Raw genomic sequence first — 21,102 nt, forward strand, 5'->3', positions numbered from 1 at the left:
CAGAATCTTCATAAAGAGGATTAACTGCAAAAGTTTGAATCATATAGAAAACAGTATTAGTCAATCATCTTCAAAGACTAAAGAAGAAAGAGTTGATTATTACATATTATTTATCTTTAAATGAATTATCTTTCTTTTTTTTTTAATTTGCATCTCTTTAAGTCCTATAACTTAATTTTATGCATACCCATAAACTTCAGTTTTTCAGTGCTGTAAATCTATCCTAAAACCTTCTAATCGAAAATCATTGATTAAATCCATCCCTGCCATCTACTGCATGAGTCAGAGTTGTGATAAGTGGACACAATCTAATTTTTATTTGTTTCTGAGGGAGCAGTTAAAGTGAACATTGCTTCCAAAGACCTCTGAACATCAAAACTAGCAAAACTAAGAGAACTATAAGCATTCATTGAAAATGTGACTCCTCCTTCTCTAGAGAGCTTAAAGGATACTGTAGTCAGATGCAAACTGAAGACAGCCCAATCGGGGAAAATATTGTGATTTTCTACCTAACCTTTCCACTTAAACTGTTTGGGATTAATTTCTTACAGGCAGTTCTATTGAAGAAACTATTGAAGATATTTGGTAAACATCTTCCCACTGAAACAGTAATTACAACAACAAAACAAATTGTAAGTCAGGGGGCTTTGACAAATAACAAAAACTTCCATCAAGTCCCTAAAGAGACTGGAGTCATTAACATTACAGGCACAACCCTTGGCAAGAGAACAACTAGGAACAGAGAAGAATTATTACTAAGAGAATAATAAAGTGGTTTAGATACATCAAGATCAATTAGGCATTGGTTTTAATATAGCCTAAAGTAAAAGCTGTAAAACAACAGAGAATTTTCTCATTTGCATCATTTAAAGTTCACAGCCCAAAGAAAATAGCATGTATAAAGAAACCAGAGAGCCTTCTGTGAATTGTGTGTCAATTATCTAATTACCTTTGATAACATCAGGTGCAAACCTTCAAGGAAAAAGCTTTAAAGAGCTCTTGCAGGTATGGGTGTATTAGGAGAGTAATAAGACTTGTTGCAGGGAGAAGAGAAAGGAGGAGGTATTGCATCTTGCATTGAAATGAATGTCCTGTCCCTGGCTGCAAGAATGTGAGAGAAGAGTTACTGGAGCATGTTTATCAACTCCAAATGCAGCTTCTCAGCTTGGGAAGAGGGACAGGAGACTGGTTTCTTCTTTGACTCTCACTTCCAGGCTGAGATGCTGTCGTGTGTTCCTGCTAGTCAAGAAGGAGAGAATCCAAGCCTGGCTCCTACCTCCTGGCCTCCCTCCTTCCTCTGCAATGCCTGTGGATGAGGAAGAGTGAGAGCACTTTGAGATCCTGGTGCCTGGCCAGCTCCTTGCAGAGGTAGCAGGGCTCTCTGACTGAGGAGGTCAGGGACAAGATCTCAGCCTACAGACACAGCTCCACCTTAGGGCTTGCATAGGGCAGCTGCCCTTGAACTCCCATCAGGAAAAGCCTGTGCACCACCAGCTTGGGCAATAGCTCTGAACATTAGCTGCTCAGTGGTGGTGCTTACATCCCTGCTTCTCTGACTGGTCATTCCCTGCACCAGTTGGAGGAGTGCTGCCTGTCTGCACGATGGGAATTGCTTTGAGGTCTGGACAACATGCTGCCCCAGCCAGATGGGAAGGAGATGTGTCTGCACTCCTGGTCAGCACCAGTATCTGCCCTCTGATTTTTGAAGGAAAATTGTAGTGACTTCTTCAGCTGGAAGCCGTGGTGAGTAGATGCAGAAGAGGGTGTCTGGTGGCATGTTTGTATTTGGATGATTGCTCTAATTAGCTTTTTTTTTTTTCCTTTTAATATGAGGGGGAAAAACACAGAGGTTTTTAAGTGTTTTTTTCTTCTGCCTAAGTGATTCTCAAGTGACATTCACCACTGTTTTAATTAAACATGCCTCCTGATTTAGAACTGATAAGCTTCTACTTCAAGGAAATGCCAGGGTAAACTTCTATTCTGGCAGGGAGAAGCAAAACTGGTAAGTAGAAGGATAGTGTCTCCTAACAATTAGAGAGGTGAGAAGAGTTCAGAAAGTGCAGCAAGGGAGGACTAACCCCCTTGTAGTAGCACCCTGCAGACTAATCCCTCACAGCCCTTTGCCACAGAGCTTGGCTCTGTAGCAACTGCCTGAACTAGAGGAGAAGATGTGCACTTTGTCTGGATTACTTGGTTATTGTCATCTCCTCGGTGCTTCCCAGAACTCTGATGGAGAGCAGGAAACCAGCCATCATAGGCATCCCCCTGAAGTGCCTCCCAAAGCCACCCCACATGCTTCAGGTGACCCAGGAGGGTCCATGCAGGCACCACCAGCACAGGAGACTGCAATCAGGGGCTGGAACTGCCAGCTCCTCATCAGTCCCACATAGCAACAGACCATGTCAGGGATTTATATAAAGCTTTTACAAGTACATGCTCAGGGTTGGGGTTTTTTCAGCTCTTTCACTCAGGGTCTTGTTTGTACCTCCTCCTTAGTGACCAGCTGAGCCTTCTCCATGTTTGTGACAAGAAACCCACATTTGTGGCTCTTTAAGAAGGTTTGACCCGACTCCTCAAGGACTGGGACACACAACTGACATGAGACCACACCAACCAAAAATCAGGTCAGTGATTAAACTTCTTGATGTTGGCAAGTCAAGTGGCAGTATCAGAAGGGAGCTCATGAGGTCATTTGCAGTTGCAGACCTGAGAGTAAGAACTGTCAATTTAACTCTTCCTGAGATTGCAGCTTTTGGGAGGGGAAGGTGGGGCGGCACAGCTTTTCTGTTAAGAAATGTGTCTGTTGGTTTAGGAGCTGCTATGTCCTAATTTCCAGTAAATTAAAAACAACAACAATAAATATCATGTCCTGTGTGACAGATACTTTTAGTACAGGGAGTATTGCTGAATTTCTGTTCCATGAGAAAAAACCCTTTCTCTTGCATTAGATCTTCACCTGACCCGTTACTGAGATAATCTTCAGCTAGCTTACACCTAAAGACTGGAGCTGTGGTAATTCTGAGAAGAGTCTTGGCAATGCATATGAGATGAAATTAAGGAAAGTCTAGTCATGAATAAGGTCTATGTTTCCAGTTCCCCTGAGAGCTTCCATCAAGCAAAACTATTTCCCTTCTAAAGCATATGTTTGAAGAAGGGGAACTAAATATTTCTCTATTATTTGCCTGCTGGAATATTCTTTACTTGGTGTCTGAGCACAGCGGTGACTTAACACAAATATTGCAGCTCATCTTTTAAAAAAGGCATTATTATATCAGTAATAAAGAAAACAGTTTGCATTTCAGATTAAGAGACAGCAGTATATCACAAAATATTTACTCTGCCCAGAAGAGCAGCAGTTTACAGACTATTTAACAGCAATTTGTGTATGCATTTAAAGATTACATCGTTTTTTAAATGAAGGTTTTTATTTGTGTGCTAAGTAGTTTTCTGTAAGTAAAAGGATCTTTGGATTTTTATTCTGTGATAAGCAGTAGTGATTTAGATCTGAGTTTTTATAGCATGTGGCATGTGAGGTGTGTCTATCTTCTTGTGGAGGTTTTTTAGATTTTTTTTTTTAACTAGATCATAGTCTTTATTTGCTTTTCTGGGGAGAACCAATATAAGTTCATAAGTGTTCTACTTTTAAGCAGTGTACAAAACCTAACCTCTTTGTTAGTTTAGTGATCTTACACCATTTGGTAACATTCAACAAAGAAGAACATTTTCACTGAGAATGGATCTTGGTCCCTGTCTTTCTCTGGTTTTCTTGAAAAAACTCAAAAAACCCAAACATATGATCTAATCAGTTGACCAGAGGGGAAAAAAAGAATCAAAAAATACCTCCACAGAGCACCTATTTTTCCAAATATTATGGAGAAGTGAGGGGAGATATGAGCAGGGAGCATAGGAAGGCTAGGAAGAATGCAGTCAGTGCATAGCCCTGGGGCAGATTCTTCGTCCTTCTGTGTCCTGTGAGCTGAGTGAACTGGCACAGGGGAATTTTGTACTGCTGTCATTAGAGTGCATCTGGTCACAGAAATGGGTTGCAGGCCTCTCTCTAAGGTTTACTGATCGTAATGGTGACCGCTGTGTGCAAGGGTCAAATATGAGCTTACTTGCCTGGAGATGTTCCCATCCGCAAAGCCCCAGTGAAAGTTCTGTGGCCCTGCAGAGCAGGGTGGTTTGTGACTCTGACTGTGAACAGCAGCTGCTCATGTGGAGGGGGGCAAGTAGTCTGCTAGTTCTTAATTAAATACCCTTTACAAGGAGAATGCCTATTGGCACTTGGCTTCTCCCCAAAAAGATGGAGCTGCTGTAACTCCCCTTACAGGGTGCACCACCACTCACTGTTTTGAAGCACATATTCTCAAGCCACAGTGAAGTTAAGTATAGAAGAGGTCCCTAAGTGGACCTTTTGCATGACAAAATTCACCAAGAAGTAATTTGCTTCATAAATGCCATAGCTACCTATCTGTAGCAAAATAAGCCATATCAGAAAACCCAGGCAGCATCTCACCTAATTGCTCTATTACTTGTGGCAATGATGCCTCAGAAGAAATCCCCCAGACTAGCACTGGGGCTCTGGCTCCCACTGCCATGGCAACAGAAGTGCTGCCTGCTGAAAAAGCTAGCTGAGTCCAGAAAAGGTCACCAGAGTTCTTTAAAAACCCTGGGAAACCCTTCATCCTCAAAGGAAGAGAAAGAGGCACAAGTCTGAAGCTGAAAAGACAAAATAGTTTGCCAATGGTGAGCATACAAAACTTCCGGTTTATCTCATAAAGCATATTTTTAATGTGTTTTAATTGCCTTTAGGGCTATTTAAGCACTTTGCATGGTTTTACGAGGGAACTAGAGGGTGACAGGGCTTGGGAAGCAAGGATGGGAAGATTGTGGTTTTCTTCAGTTGTCAAAGCTAGAATTTATTTACAAGGCTGTAAGGACTGAGGCCTTAAGGAAAAAGCCCCAGAATTGCAAGAGCTGGCACAAAAAGCAGAAAATATCTTTGGCTCCTGTTCTGCGCTGTCCCAGTCCAGCACTTGGCAGAGTAGGTATAAAACACAGCACACTGCTTTTGGGAGTGTTTGTTATCTGGGGTTCTCAGACACAGCTTGGTCCCACCCTTTGAGACATCCTGGAGTTGTAGGAACCATTGGATCAATTTACCAGATCCAGGCAGGATCACCTTCTGAGTGAAAAGCTTTTTAAAAAGTTGCAATTCTTTCAGCACCCTTTCATGCTTAAGGTTCTATGTGAATGCAGGAGTTCACTCTTACCTGCTTAAAGCATTTCCTTAAACCTGTAAAAACTAGATCTGACAACAACTATGTTGGGAAGAAAAGCATTTTTTGTCCCCAGGAAAAGTGTATTAAAGCTGCTGGGGTTAATACTGGGAAGAAGGTGAATGCACAGCAGCAAAGGCAGCCTGGCTCACTGACCCGAAACATTGTGCTGGCCAAGGAACAAAAGCCTGACTCCAGTCACCTTTCCTTTGTCTCCCCTAAAGCAGCCATGCCAAGTCACATCACTGGGCAGCAAAATGAGGCAAAAAAAAAAAAAGATGCCACTACCATACCCCTCCCCAAACTCTCTGTATTTAAAGGGGATGAGCTAAAAGGTGCTGGATGAGAAATGTATTGAGGATTCAGACACATTATCAGTACTGCAACCTTCTCTACTCCCAGTGCATGCTAAATAAGGAGGTGATTCTGAATGCAGGAAATTTTTTTTCTTCAAAATTAAAATACTTTAAGATACCTACAAATGCTTGGTGTGACAGTTGTATTACTAAGATGTAAAGGGTTTTAAAAAGAAGTATAAAAGCATAGTTGGTACAAGGAATAGATAAGAATGAAGCCTTCTAAACACTTTAATGTGTGGAAATATTCAACAGTTCTTAACTTATTTTTTAATTCTTCGCCTTTCTACCTGTCTTTCAGCTTTTCATGTCTATGCATGTTATTCTTGTAACCTTAACATTTTCCAGGGTCTGTAAAAGTCTGTGCCTAACAGTTCTGGTTATGTTTTTCTTCAGCAAACAGTTAATTCCAATGAATGGATATTGCTGTTTTAATTATGGAAAAGTCAATATACTTATGCAGCTTTGGGCAGCATGACAGACACAGCACAAGCCTTAATACCTTGCTTATCAAATTACTTAGGCATATGTATAACTTTATGATAACAGGGTCATGGTGAAGTGACTATCACATAATTCCTGAGGAAAGTGAAAGGGAGATGAGGCCATGTGTGAAAAACTCTATGTGTACTAGATAGCTTTTTTTTTTTCCCTCTTCCCTCCCTTCCAGGAGGCTTCCATAGCATTCTTATTCTCCAGTGCTTTGTAATATGATGAATGGCATCGGCTAATTGAAAAGCTGCTGATGGGGCAAAACCATGGCATTCAAAATCTGGTGATATATTGAGGAAGCAGTAGCACAATATGCATTTTTAGTGTGAAAGGGGCTTCAACACATGCTTTGACTAGCTCAGAAGACAGCAGCAGAATGAGATGTGGTTTCATTGTGCCAGGGGAGGTGAAGGAAGGAAAAAAAGCAGTAATACGTGGCTGCATCCTGGATTGCATCAGGAAGTTGGATTTCAGGTTGACAAATGTCCCTCAGCACCCATGGAGAGCACACACAGCCGCGGGTGTGGTGCAGGAGTGCCGGGCTGGCCTGGGGCAATGCAAACACTCGCGCACCAGCCGGTGCAATCAGTGAAGCCACCTCACCCTTTCGGCACGCTGATATTGCTGTGCTGCAGCATCACTGCGAGGGCAAACAAAGGTATCCGAGGTTAGACCCAGCAAACCCAGCCCAAACCGCCAGGTCAGGCAGACTGCAGGCAGTAGTTGCATGTGAGGTACTGTCAGGCAGTTTGATGGGAAATAATAATAGAGAGTATCACGGACTATGAAATGTCAGGAACAGTTGTCTGCAAAACCAAGCATCTTAGATTGACATTTTGGGTATTGCTAACCTGAGAAATGTGGCCCATGAGTTTACCATTTTTGACTGGACTGAGATTTTCCATAAGATATCTACAAGTTGCTGCCACTTATCAGTGGAAATGTGGTCAGGCAAAGAACGAGAATGAGTTGCCTGTTAAAGAAATGTGTAATGCAAATATTTTATGCACACAAATGCTAAGTGCAGAGTGGAGGCAAATTGGACAAAACCTGCAGCGTGTATCAGCTGCTGCTAAGAATGACACACCCTCGGGTTTTAAAGTTAAGGGTAGATGTTCACAAGCTCCTCAAGCACAATAAGTAACTTGAAAGAGAAAAGGCTAACTCTGCTGTAAAGGATCCATGCTCCAAGCACAGTGTTTACAAGTCAGCAGCACAAAGAAACTGATTTTTTAAAAATCTTTAAACTCTAAAGAGTAAATCTTTATAGCAGTGCAAGGGAGTCATGCCCACAAATCTCATTATTCTGAAAGCTGCTTAGAAACTTTAGCCCTTAGAGTCAACATACCACAATGCATTCAGAAATATGATTTCAGATTTACAAATGCTTCTAACAATTAGCTAATTTTAAATTTTAAAAAAAGGAAAGAAGGAGAAGAAAAATTAGGATTTAAAAGGATTTACAAGGAAATAATTGGGGGAGGGGTGTTATAAGTAAAGAAGGAGGTAATTGAAAGGGATTGAGAGGAATACAGTAGGAAGTGGATGTGGTTAAGGCACAAGATTAGTTAAAGAAAAGCATGGTAAAACTGGAAGTAAGAGGCCAAATCCTGGCACAAATGAATATAGTTGCTTTGATGTACTTCGAGCTGCATGATTTATACATACTCAGCATCTAGCCTGTGGACCTTAAGAATGATTGGGCAAAAATAGTGATGAAAGCTTATTAAAATACTACCCAAAAAGCAGTATGCAGAATTTGATGCACAAAAGGTTCTTATACTCTCAGAGATTAAATACCTAGTCAATGGTCCTGAACAGCTGCAGGTATTTCAGCCTCAGGAGTCTTACAGAATTAAGAAATTTAACAGTAATAAAAGCTGTGACTTGCTATGCAAGCTGGTTTATTGAAAAAAAAAATGTCACAGGATTCATTACTGCTTTAGAGATGGATTGTGAGCTTGAAACTCATTTTCAAATGTCTTCACAACAAAGCAGGATGATATGAATGCTAAAATTGGGGTGGATGAGGGCAATTTGAGGTGATGAGTAAAGCTCTGGCACGCAAATGATACGGATTCTAATTAGTGCAGATACACCTTTTGAAATTCCTGCGGGGGTTCTGTATCTATAGAAAACATATTGAAATCCTGGATAAGTAGGTTGCGTGTGCACATGTGTGCCTGCCTGTGGTCTCAGTTTCTTCCAGGATTAAGAGACATGCAAATACATGCCCCATCCTGTAGGTGCTCTAATAAGAGTCTGGACTGGCCTGTGCTAGGCAATTGAGCAAACACAGGACAAGGATATACAATAGACAGTGTATTAAGCAAAAAGACAACAGAGACAGATAAAGAAAGAGCTGAACCAGGTCAGCATAACAGTACCCAAACTTTGTACTCCTTGCTAAGCCTGCAGAACTCCTAGGATCCTTTTGCATTTTGCATACTGAAATCTCAAAACCAGAAGGCAAGGTAATCTCTGTCCTGATGTTAAGCAGAACCATTTCTAAGATGGCTCCTATTTCATTTGCCTTGCTTCAGAGAGCCAGTGCCATGTTCAGAGCACTGTCAGCGTTAAGGAAGAGTAGATGAGCACTGAGAGTTTCATGCTCTTAAAAATAAACATTGTCAGCAAGATGCATAAAATAATGTATTGAATTTGAAACGCAACATCACAGGAGAGTGAAGAAAACCAGACGGATCTGCTGAGGATTTCTGTACAGATCAATTTACATAATGATGTTCTTTATTTTAGAAGTTGGACAGGACAGCTTCAGATCTGAGGTAACCAACAATAGACACCAGGCCTTTATTATGGCAAAAGAGAACCTGTATCCTTTATTTTTAGCTTGGCTCAAAGCTTATGAGGATGCTTATCCCCAGAACCCCTGAGCTTAGACTTGGTGGAAAGTTGGGTGTGTTCAGATGACTACATGAAGATTTGTTAGCTTCATTTTCTGCCGCTTCTTTAGAGCTCAGGTTTTGGTGCACAATACAAGGATTGGCGTAATGAAGGCATGTGCTTTTATGGAGAGCTGAGGAACATCAATGTCATAAACTTAGGCAGGGTGCCGGTATTTGTTGAGGACTTTGATTGTCAGAAGCTCTTGAACCATGACGTCCATTTGCTGAGTGATTCTGCCTGTTGTTTGTGTTTTATGCCAGGTCTCAGGTTTCATCAGCAACAGACTGGTACCACCCAAAGTGCTGGACACTTGTTTGGTCACTGTGAGAAGTTCCTCCTATACCTGCAAATAGCAGGGAGAAGGCTGTGACACCAGCTTTAGAAAGATCTGGCTTTATCTTAGTCTGTGTAATAGGTGTAAATGCTGATGCTATTGCTGGTCCTTTCCATGCACCATGGTGCATGGTGAAACACTTGTCTTCCTACTGGCAATTATTGTGGATAGTTGAATGGAGAGAATCATTTAACTGTACCCAGATAATTGAGCAGGAAACTGGAATGCTGGTATCAGGAACCTAATGAGGAATTCATAATATATAAAACAATCTTTTTTTTTTTTTTGAGGGAGTGGAAAGAATGGCAGACTAACAAAAGGGCAGTAAAAGTAAAGGAAGAACTAGGTGAAAGCTTTGAATGGTCAGAGAAGATGCTATTATGATATGAAGCAATTTCCAGCATTCAAGGCTTACAATGAACTGTTTTAATTTTTCAACAACGATGCAAGTCATGCAGGCACTTATAAAAACTTAAAAGCTCTTTTTAAAATAATAGCGTACATTTTACATGTACTATATGTACTTATTCTCTCAGAAAGTGCAAGTTATTTATCATTCTTGTCTAAGTTAATAGTGCATCTCTGTCTGGATTGCAAAGTTTAATTAACTTCCGTAGGTGTTACAAGGAAAAGTATGCCTAGCTGAGTCTAAAATCCACATTCTTGAATGTGGGGCACTTTTAAATTAACATGACTGATACACTTCTTGAATAACAACTTCATGTTTTTCTGCTTCAAACAGGGCAATAGCGTTCCAATAGCGTTTAGACCCTGTAGAATCCAGACAAATAGCACACCTTTCTCTCTCATCAAGATGCTATCATGAAGACTATAAAGAACTCTAACAACTGTAACTTTTGCTCTTCTACTTAAGGCCGAGTTTGAGATGCTGGTCACAAAAAAAAGATGGTGAAAATTTAGTAGTCTAGTGGGCATTGTACATGATGGGGAATTACAAGATTAGAAAGCATTTTTGGGTCTTCATCTTGCTACCACCACTAAAGCACAGTTTGTACAGAGTCTGAACTGGGTGATGAAGCAAAAGAAGGGGTACATCTCCAAAGCAAAAGGACAAAGATGCTATAATCTCTCAATAATGGTAACTGTCCCACATCATCAAGCTTATTTTGGTATCTTACTTAATGCGTAGCATCAGGAAGCTTGTCACAGTTAAAAACACCAGTAGAAATCTAGTTCATCCTCGTGCTCTGAGTTGAGCTGCATGACCAAAATTCAGGCAGAGCCACATATGCTTAAAGGACTCTTAGATACAGCCAGAAATTTGGGCCATGACAAAAAAGATGTGAGTCCTTCTCCTCTGGTGAAGTCCAGCATCATAGTCGGGGACCTTGGTGGAAGAGAAATGTGACTTGGGAGAGCTTACACTAAGCGGGGTGTTTTTAATATCATATCACCAGCCAGTGTAAATTTTTCACCTGTCAAAATGACAATATTTTTTTACCTATCTGTGTGTTCAGGCTAAGACATTAAATGCAAGACAGCAGGATTTAGCAATTTCACTGCATTGGCTATGGATTGCAATACACCTATTGTACTTTTGCTGCAGGTGCACTCACCCTATGTCTAGAAAATCTGCCTTCCTCCTTCTAATATGAGATAAAACTTAAGATGACTTCTCAAACACAGGTACTAAGTATGTCAATGACCCACAACTGCACATGTGGAGGGCAGGTAAATCTTAACTCAGGCAAAACTCATGACTGATACTGATCTGACTATTTTTCTAGAGATGTTTAAAAAAATGAAGTTTTGCTATATGGATTTTTTAGTGTGTAAGTAATGAGCATTTATGAATAGCATTTCCTGCTTTAGTAATCAACTTACATAGGAAAGGAAAATGAGTATGTGACAAATCTGCATCTTATTTACATTTTTAATATTACATAATCCTGAAGGTATCAATAGAAGCATTTAAATTAAGGTCTTGACAACAATCCTGTACAAAATGCACTGAAAATCCTTTTGATGTTTAACTAAAGGAGATTGCAAGGACATAATTTGAGCAGTGGAGGGTGTAGTTTAAAAACATACCCCACCCACTGCAGAAATGCCTATGCTGTTCTTTGCCTGTGTTTTAAAGTTCATATTAATACATATCCAATAGCAGGTATTTCTTGTTCTGCAACTAGTAAGTTGTCTTGTCATGTATACTTTACCATCAGGTATAAGAAAAATTCCACTGGCTCTTTGCATAGATGAATGCATGTTTACTGAGCATTGATTCCAAAAGTCACGATACTTTTCACCCTCATTATACAAATGTGGCACTGCTTGAGACAGCCAGCACCTTGCATAATTGCATCTAAATTTTGCATTGCTAATTAACAGTCTGTTTTTAGTGCTGTGATTCTGTGCTTCACTATGGTGATACACAGAACATGGGTGCAGTGTGTCCTTAGTTCAGGAAGTGCTCTGGGTTATTTTTCAGCAGCCACCACTTGCATGTCCACTGCTCCACAGTGTTGGCTGGTCTTGATTTAAGCACCTCCCAGAGCTGTTATGTGTCTTTGCAAACTGTTTATGTAATTCTAGTAGTGACCATGGCAGGCTGCAGCTTCAAGTGCAAAAATACAATTTAGTTCCTTAACTTTTGCTGATGTCCAGTAGGCTTTTAGGTGGAATTTTTATTGTGTTTTTAGATCTTTGGTCTTTTCTGATCTTAGTTTGATTAAGCACTTTGTATTCACATTTGGCTTGGAAAAAGGAAAAAGTATGTGATTCTTTTGAATAGCGGATTCAAACTCGGAGATGAGAAGGCTGGTAAATTTCATCCTTAAAACAACTGGGGCTGAAATCTTGGCTCTGTTTAAATGTGGCAACATTCCAGTAACTTCAAGTGCAGCTATTCGCCTCTACTACTTCACATCCTAAGGGCTCTGTAAATTGTTGCATAAACATTATGTAATTATACAATGAAAGAAACCACTCCCATTTGCCTTTAGAAAAGGGAAAATCTTCACCTAAGGTAAAATCTTTGCTGCCAGGTTTCTGAGGGAGAAGTTGACAGAGGTAATCCAACAGTGATGGAATATTCTGGGATTAATTAGACGTGGCCTAGATACACACGAGAGAGTACCAGAGCTGACCTAAATGTTGGGAGGAACAGTGCCTCTATCTCCTGCTTTCTTCTAATCAGCCCTGACACCAAAGACTTAGCAGGGCAAGTTTGGAGAGACTGTTTGGATATAAACCTCAAAGAGAAGCAAATTGTTACACTCATTTTTACTCATATTCAAGTCCGCTTATTTAAATATAAAATGTTTTGAAGACATTCACTTCTGTATCTTGGAGGTTACTAAGAAGTATCCACTTTTTTCAAGCAGTTAGCTAACAGTCTACAAAAGTCCTGCAGTAAATCACCATATTTTATTCAATTCAATATTTATTGAGTATGAAGTTTTCCTATCATTTCTTCTTTGTCCCAAAGCACTTTTGGAGGGAAAAAGAAAAAACAATTAATTATACAGATGCTGTGTTCATTTTGAGATATACACAAATGTCAGAGTTGTTGATAGTAAATCAGGAACGAAATAAACTTCACTTCAGCCTAAGGTTTACAGGAGCAGCTTTCATTACTCAAAGGATCAGTGAATAGGAATAAATCAGTGATTCTTCAGTTTAATTTCAAATAACTTTAATTGGATTAGTCTTCTGCTCTATAAAGATACTTTTCAAGTTGAAACAAGTAATTTTTTTCTTAAGGACAAAACTGTAAATCAACCTTTTCCCACTTACTCTGTAAACTCTAACATCTAAACCTAAGGAATGTCCCTGATTTGATCAAACTACTCAGAACAAAGATTCATCTAAGCCAGAGTAAAAATAGAAGTACAGTCTAGAGATCTGCTTCTAGCTAATTGCACACACCTGGGAATTTAGAAAAGTTTTTAATTTGACTACTCAGCCAACTAGTTTTTAGATCATTGCATTTTGTCTTCAATTCACCCCAGCCAGCAGCCAAGCCCCACACAGCTGCTCACTCACTTCCCCACCAGTGAGATCAGGGAGAGAATCAGAAAGGTAAAAGCCAGAGAATTTGTGGACAAAATAATAAAAAAGATAAAAACAGTTTAAGGGGGAAAGCAAAAGCCAAGCACACAAACAAAGCAAAACAAGGAATGAATTCACTGCTTCTCATGGGCAGGCAGCTGCTCAACCATCTCCAGGAGAGCAGGACTCCCTCACATCTAATGGTGACTTGGGAAGACAAACACCATCACTCCAAATGTACCTCCCTTTCTCCCTCTTCCCCCACTTTATATACTGAGCATGATGCCATATGGTCTGGAGGTCAGTTTGGGTCACCTGTCCTGGCTGTCTCCTCCCCAGCATGGCAGGATGAAAAGCAGAAAAGGCCTTGGCTCTGTGCAACCCCTGCTCAGAAATAACAAAAACATCTCCCCATTATCAACCCTGTGTTCAGCACAAACCCAAAACACAGCCCATGCCAGCCACTGGAAGACACTTAACTCCATCCCAGCCAAAACCAGCATTCTGGTATATATTAGAAAAAGGGGAGTGAGTGGCAGTGAGCTGAGAGAACTGGAAACCTGCAGTATTTGAAGATGGATGAGATCCTGCCATTATCCCTCTTTCTTGTCATGAGTGACTGAAAAGCAGTGGAGTTTGGCTTGCCAGGATGATGACTTTATTACAATTCTTCACTTTCATTTCAATGTCTTTTTGACATGTCTAATAATTTTTTCTCTAAAGTTGGTCGGGTTGAGGGTTTTTTGGAGAGTTGAGTTTGTTTGGGTTTATTTGCAGGGGGACATTTTTGTTGGATTTTTGGTTGGTTTTTTTGTTGTTTTTTGTTTGTTTGTTTTTGTTGAGCTCTCAGTTTGGGAAAAAGATGGAAAACATATTAAAAAAAATTGAAAAAATTATCTACATTGATACCTGAGCTAAAGCTATAAAGGTTAGAAATCATTTAATTCATACCAAGTAGGGATATCTGTCTGGAGCTTTGAACCTGAGAAAAGGGAAAACTTCCCCAGAATTCTGCACTACATGGTGTGCTAAAGCCCTTATGAAATCTATTTCATTATGGTTCTATTTAATAGAAGACTTGAATGCGTGCAGTGTTATGATACAACAGCTGCTATTGCCTGCAATTCCCACAAAACATGCCTTTTATAACAGAATCATTTCATTGAATTACTAATCAATACAACTTGGTGTCAGACCATACATAATAGGAATAATCTACTGTTTGAGAATTTCTCTCCAAATGGCAGCTTACTAAGAAAAGAGGCTGCTCAGCGTTGTGGTGTTTGTTTCCAACCACCGATAACATCAAACTCACAGTTTATAAAATCTGCAAAGAATTAAGAAACCTCAGAGCTTTCTTAACCTTCAAAAGAAGAATTCATTGCATTTCAAAAGCAATGCTTTTGTGATTCACTGCTAAGATCCTTAACTTGCAGTTGCCAATTTGTGATATATATACCACAAACTTTATATGGCTAATGGCAGTAGTCTTGCTATCATTCTCTGTGGCAGACAGCATTCCCATTCCCCAGGACCCCAGTTTGGAAATCAGAGCCTGGAAGAACTCTGCAATGTTATTCAATATATAAATCTATCTATTGGACTGGTGTTTTCCAGTAATTATTCATGGGCCTTTTATGCATTTAAGTAAAATGAGGCAGGCCAGTCTTTCTGGAACAGTGACTAAGCTAAGGAACAAAAAACATAGCCTTGTTTTAGAATTTAGTAACTGTTGTACATCCACACTTTTCCATGTAACCAATTTTGAGTGTCTTTTTTTATTTGCCAGTGCAATTTCATAAGGCTTTATCTTGTGCAAATTTGACATGTTGGCTTTATTTAACTTCTCTAATGCTTTACAAATGCTTCATATCTTCAGCAGTTAGGTTTTGTTTAATTTTGAACAACATGGCAGAATATATCCTGAAAAGAGTTGTGTCAAACTTATTGAAGGTTTATAGCTGATAAATGATACTGAATTGATAACACTCAAGTTTCCAGTTATTTATTAAACTGTCAACAGTTTATCGGTAAATAACAAAATTCCTAAGAAATGCAAAAATATAATTAATCTACAGTTGTAAAATTTTCCATTTTTTCTCTCAAAGTCACTGTGGTTCTTGTTCAGACTGACAATTTCATCAATTTAACTCCACTAACAGTCTTTAAGGAAAATAACTCAGCATCTGAAATTGTGGGTGTTTACAACATTCATTTTTTCAGCATAACAGAAATTGCAGCAACCTATTTCAATTTTCTCTGCCCTAGATTCAGGAAATGATGCAAGTTTAATTTCTGTTTGAAATGCTCAGAAATATGGCACCTTGGAAAAGGAGATTTTCCAGACCTGAGACTGGGCTGAGTATATGACTACTCATGCTTTTGTCTGGCTCAAAATACAGGTAAGTTTCTCTGAAAAGTAATTTAAAATATATATATTGCTTTTTAAATGGCAAAACCATGCTCAAAATCATCCCATTTCTTCTCCTACTTAAATGAAACGCCCACGTAACAGACCATCCCATCCACTATTTTAATGAGATCTAAATCTGTCAAGGATTGTCAACACTCATCAGTGTGGATATTTTGAGGACTTGTAGGTGCAAAAGAAGTTAATTTTTTCTAGACAAAAGCAGTATTAATAATACAACATAGTTCATAAGCATTGACTGGTACTCATTATCAGAAAGGGCAGCTGGAAAAAAAATCATTTTACATTCCAATCTTCAGGACATTGGTAGAATCCAGACCGGTACAAAATAATGAGCTTGCTTACTGTTGCTGTGTGGGAAAAGAGAAGAGGAGCTAGAGGTGATACTGCAGGAATTAAACAGACTAAGTAGGCATGACAGGAGTATGGGGGCTAAATGTAATGACAGGAACTTCATAACACATTCTTCATAAAAGTGACAGGAAAAGCAAAGGAGGCGAACAGCACTCTGCCAAAAGCATCTATTCAAATGCTGAAACACTGAAGGATAATTTTTGGTAGGACATGCATGGCTAAACTGCTGGCTTAAAAGAAGAAGGATAATTAAGAATTACAGGAAGAATGGTACTAAAGACTGGAGATCATGAACACAAAACAGTGAAGATTAAGAAATCATAATCTAACTTGCAACAGCATATATTAAGTACTCCCTAGAGGTACTTGTTTGATTAAAGTATTTTTAAAACAGTCTCAGAAATTAGGAAGAATTTAAAATCCTGTACTTCAGTTCCTTTTTGTCAACTCTGAGGTGAAATATACACACATTGTAAATATTTAGGGCATAACTTTATATTCATCATAATGTATGCCAAACTGTGCCCTTTGGATTATTCCTTGCAGTGACCACATCATTAATCCAGAATCTGTCTTCAAATCCTTCAGTGCTGGGGGTGGTGTCAGAAGGGAGAACGAGCTTAAAATAAAGTAAGGGAGATCTGGCCAGGCAGCTCCAGCCACACATTGAGTTCCTCCCTTCGCAGATGAAAACTAGGGGGAAGGTGTGTGTTGGATTCCAGCAGGACACGCCAGGACTCCGATATGCAGTACTAATAAATGTGCTGTAGCGCTAAGACACTGCATGAGCTTTCTGTAAGGGTCAATGGCCAGATCCAAAGTAACAGTGCAGGAACAGCAAAGGCTTTGTTCAGAGATGACCATCTAAATGCAAGGTCAGGATGGGAAAAGAGATTACAGGGAGCTGGAAGGTTTCACTGGAGCAAAGGTGTTGCTTGTGTTGAGAGTATTCTGTTTAGGAAGGCAAGTTACTTTCTGCCAGCTGGCATTTTCCAACACTTTCTTTAATCAAAGCATGACCAAGTTTGCTGTTACATGAAGGCTAGAGTACATCATGTAGGGAAATACTGCACTTAATGAAGTGCTGGTAGTTATATCTGGAAACATCTAAGGAAAGTGTAACTGTTTGAGGTCTAGAATCCATTTGTCATGGTTTAACCCCAGCTGGCAGCTAAGCACCACACCACCTCTCACACACTCACGCCCACCAGGATGTGGGTGAGAAATGGAAGGGTAAAAGTAGGAAAACTTTTGGGTTGAAATAAAGACATTTAAATAAGTAAAGGAAAAGCTATGCACACAAGCAAAGCAAAAGAAGAAACTCATTCAACCCCTTCCCATAGGCAGGTGGGTGTTCAGCCATCTCCAAGAAATCTGGGCTTCATCACGCCTAATGGTGACTTGGGAACACAACATCACTCCAAACGTCCCCATACCTTCCTTCTTCTTCCCCCACTTTATATACTGAGCATAGTGCCATTTGGTCTGGAATATCCCTTTGATCAGTGGGGGACAGCTGTCCCAGCTGTGTCCTCTCCCAGCGCTTTGTGTACCCCCAGCCTCCTCTCTGGTGGGACGGGGTGAGGAGCACGAAAGGCCTTGATCCTGGGCAAGCCCTGCAACAGCAGCAACAACCAAAACATCCTGGTGTTATCCTTTCCAGCACAAAAACAAAATGTAACCCCATAGCAGCCCCTCTGAAGATAAACTCTACCCCAGCCAAAACCAGCACATCATTGCTAATTTCAAATATTTAATTTCAAACCTATTTACATGACAAAAAAAAAAAAACCAAACAGTTATGTTTTGTGCTGTCTGCACTAAGTAGAAAGATTGTCTATGTGTTGATAGAAGAAACCTCTCAAATGAGCAAAATGTGAGGTTTTATGTAGAATGAAGTCATTAAAGCAGCTTGTTGTATTATGAAACTTTGTAAAACATGATTTTCACCTTGAGAGGTAAAAGGTCTGTAGGATTTTCTTTCAGACATTATGTTCTGAACAAACAGAGTAGTTTTTTGTGGCCAGGTATTCAGGACAGAGTTAAGGGGTAGACCCACATCCAGATGCTTCTCCTCTGCGAGCAACTGTATGAGGTTTTGACATTGGCTAGTGACCCTGCTCCAGACACCATCCCCCAAATCCCCAGCAATAAGGCAACTGCATGGCTTAGGGGATTGGTAATCGGATACCTCACCTCCAGGTCATCCTAGGTCTCTAGTTCAAGAGCAGCAAGGCTTTGTAATGACTTAAATGCCATTGCATATTTATTTGGAGTCATACATGGAGAAGTGAACATATGATTTCTATGTGACAAGCAGTAGGTGTCCACATACAGATACAAACATTGTGACAGTTGCCAGTCTGTTTGAAACATTTGAATGACTAAATATAAGTCTAACAGAGATTGATTAATTCATTAATTCCCTAATAACAGATTTATGTTTTGTTTTAATACTGCCTGTATAGTAATAGCATAATGGTTTATATATATATATATTTATATATTATGTACTTCTTTTATATATACTTATATTTTTATATATAAATTTATATTTACTTACATTTTGTAACTGAGTGGGACTAAAGCCTCTGTTTAACCCTCCATCTTTTTCTCTCCAGGTTGTAAAAGACTTTGAAAAGTGGTTTTGAATAGTACTGGAGGCAATCCAAAGCCAAATTTAATTTGAATTTTCTGTCTCAGCTGATACAAATTCTACAAGAGTGAAAATATGTTCTGTAGGTCTTCTTAGGCATTTTACTACACAGGAGGAGCTGTAAGTGAAGAATTTGAAACTTCAGCACATCCTTAACAAGGATGCAACTGAAATAAAACACTTCCAAGGTCAGTATTAATCTAATACTTCTGGAGTCAGACTGCATGGCCTGTGCGTGAGAAGAAAAAAGGTAGAAGATGCTCGCTGTTGAGGAATCAGGCCAGGCAGGTAGAGCGGTCAAACAAAAATATGACACCTTCTCCAATCTGCTGTCATTGGTGGCTGCGGCAGAGAGAGAGGCTGGCTGGCATGAAGACCCTGTCCATTGGCCCGTACTGCCTCCCAGTGGGCATCGGCTACTTCTCTTTCGGGATAAAACAAGCGCTGGGGGGGTTAAAATTCCTGGTACAGAAGCCATTGTCCTCGGATAGCTAATGGGGGAGTTCACTGACAGCGAGACCTCGGCTATCTAAAACCAAAACGACAAAGCTCTTGATCATCTTCCAAGGGTGTAGCTCTCTGTGAAATCATGGATGTGTGGTTTACCTTTGCCTATGGCTTCATGCAAAATATACACCTCTATCTGAAAAAAAAACCCCCAAACCCAAATCTGGTTTCAGCAGGCAGCCTTACAAATGTGAGTTGTCATCATATCAACTTGCATGCAGAGGGCTCTGTCCCCACCACTCTGAGCTCTGAGGAGCAGCAGCAGAGCAGTGTCACATCCCATGGCTGTACCCTCCATGCAGTGCTATATCTAACTTTATTTTTCTTCTCACTTTCCTTGAGTGTGCTGAGAGCAACAGCACAGGACATTAAAAAGGGATGCCAAAGATGAAGAATGAGACAACATGAGGAAAGAGCACTGTTTGCTGCAGTAAGGTCTCCACTAAAGACTGCAGGAAGAGTTGGAGAGATGCCTCTATACTTCCTTGACAGCCTACTGACCTTCCCAGTTTACAGCCCCAACTTGCCTTTTCCTTCTGGGCTCAGCAAGCCAGGGGATCTGTTCAGGCACCTCAACTCTGTGTGTTTCCCATCCAAAAAACCCTAACAGTCCCTCCCAGCCCTGTGCAGATGTTGCTATCTACCTGAAAACAGTCACCTAAATCTTTGTGTTGGGATATTTATGTTGTTGCTGCAGCTGCACACAGGGAGGGGGCTTTGAGGAAAACAGCTCTGTGCTCCTGTGGAAGTCACAGGGCTGTGCAAACACTGAGGATTAGAGCTGTTGCTCTAATGCCTTAAACACTGCATTTGTCTACATGTCATATCTTGATCTTACAGAATGAGAAAAAAAAAAAGATATCACGCAATGCTATAGCACAAGTTATATGAATAAACAAATACTTCTGTGGCTAGGTGTGTCCAACTACAAAGGTCACTTAGGTGTGGGCAGTTTTTCCTCCAAAGTTATCCTGTTCAAGGTGTAATATCCTGTTTTGTTTCTGCAGTCCTTATCATTGAAAGTTCAAGTTCCATGGATCTGATACTCTCCAGTGCATGTAAGAAATAGAATGGAAAAATATCAGAGCAAGGGGATAGTACTGAATACACAGAAAAAACCTAAAGTAATATTACATTGGAAGTACTGTTTTTGCATCACTCTGGTTTTGGGAGAGCTTACATTTTTCAGGTTTCTGTGTGTGTATGCGTGCACGTGTGGCAGTCCTTCAAAGAGGAAATAGGATGCCTAACTTTTAATGCAGAAAATTAGTAACAAAATAACACACAAGCTGTGGGGCTGATAGCATCTCTGTAATCTTGTACTTAATCTGCTATCCCCAAGAAAAATCTGTTGACTTTGCAGTTCTACTCTGCCCAGGCTGCACGCAACAATTAATGGGCCTTACCCTTCGCCTGTATGACAACCCCTAAAGTTAAACGTTTGCACCTGAATTTTCACAAATCGGTGCCCGAGCAGCGCTGCTCACCCAGCCGGGAAAGCCGAAACCCCACTCGAGGTGTCCCCCTGCTCCCCCCTTTCCCGGAGGGCTGCAGGCGCGGCTGGCCGCGCTCCGGGCGGGAGCAGGTGCACGGGAGCGCACGCCCGGCGCGGACCCGGGGCGGGGGCAGGAGCGAGCGGCGGCCCGGGGCGAGGCGCTCCCGCCCCGGTGCGGGGCGGCCACGTGGAACCGCGCGGCTCCCGCGGCGGCCACTTCCTGCTCCGCATCACCCCGGCCGCTGCGCCCGGCGGGGAGGCAGCGCGCAGCCCGCAGCCT

The 21,102-nt window shown here is 40.6% G+C and overlaps 1 long non-coding RNA gene across 1 annotated transcript; it reads left to right on the forward strand.

The window, feature by feature from the left end:
* The first annotated feature begins 122 nt into the window (after window positions 1–122).
* Window positions 123–20,227, forward strand: LOC118686082 (uncharacterized). Its single transcript, XR_004980100.2, has 3 exons — window positions 123–2,624; window positions 15,648–15,781; window positions 18,786–20,227. It is a non-coding gene; the product is annotated as an uncharacterized LOC118686082 (long non-coding RNA).
* Window positions 20,228–21,102: the final 875 nt, after the last annotated feature.

The sequence above is a fragment of the Molothrus ater genome, chromosome 4 (genome assembly GCF_012460135.2).
Source record: "Molothrus ater isolate BHLD 08-10-18 breed brown headed cowbird chromosome 4, BPBGC_Mater_1.1, whole genome shotgun sequence".
NCBI lineage: Eukaryota > Metazoa > Chordata > Aves > Passeriformes > Icteridae > Molothrus > Molothrus ater.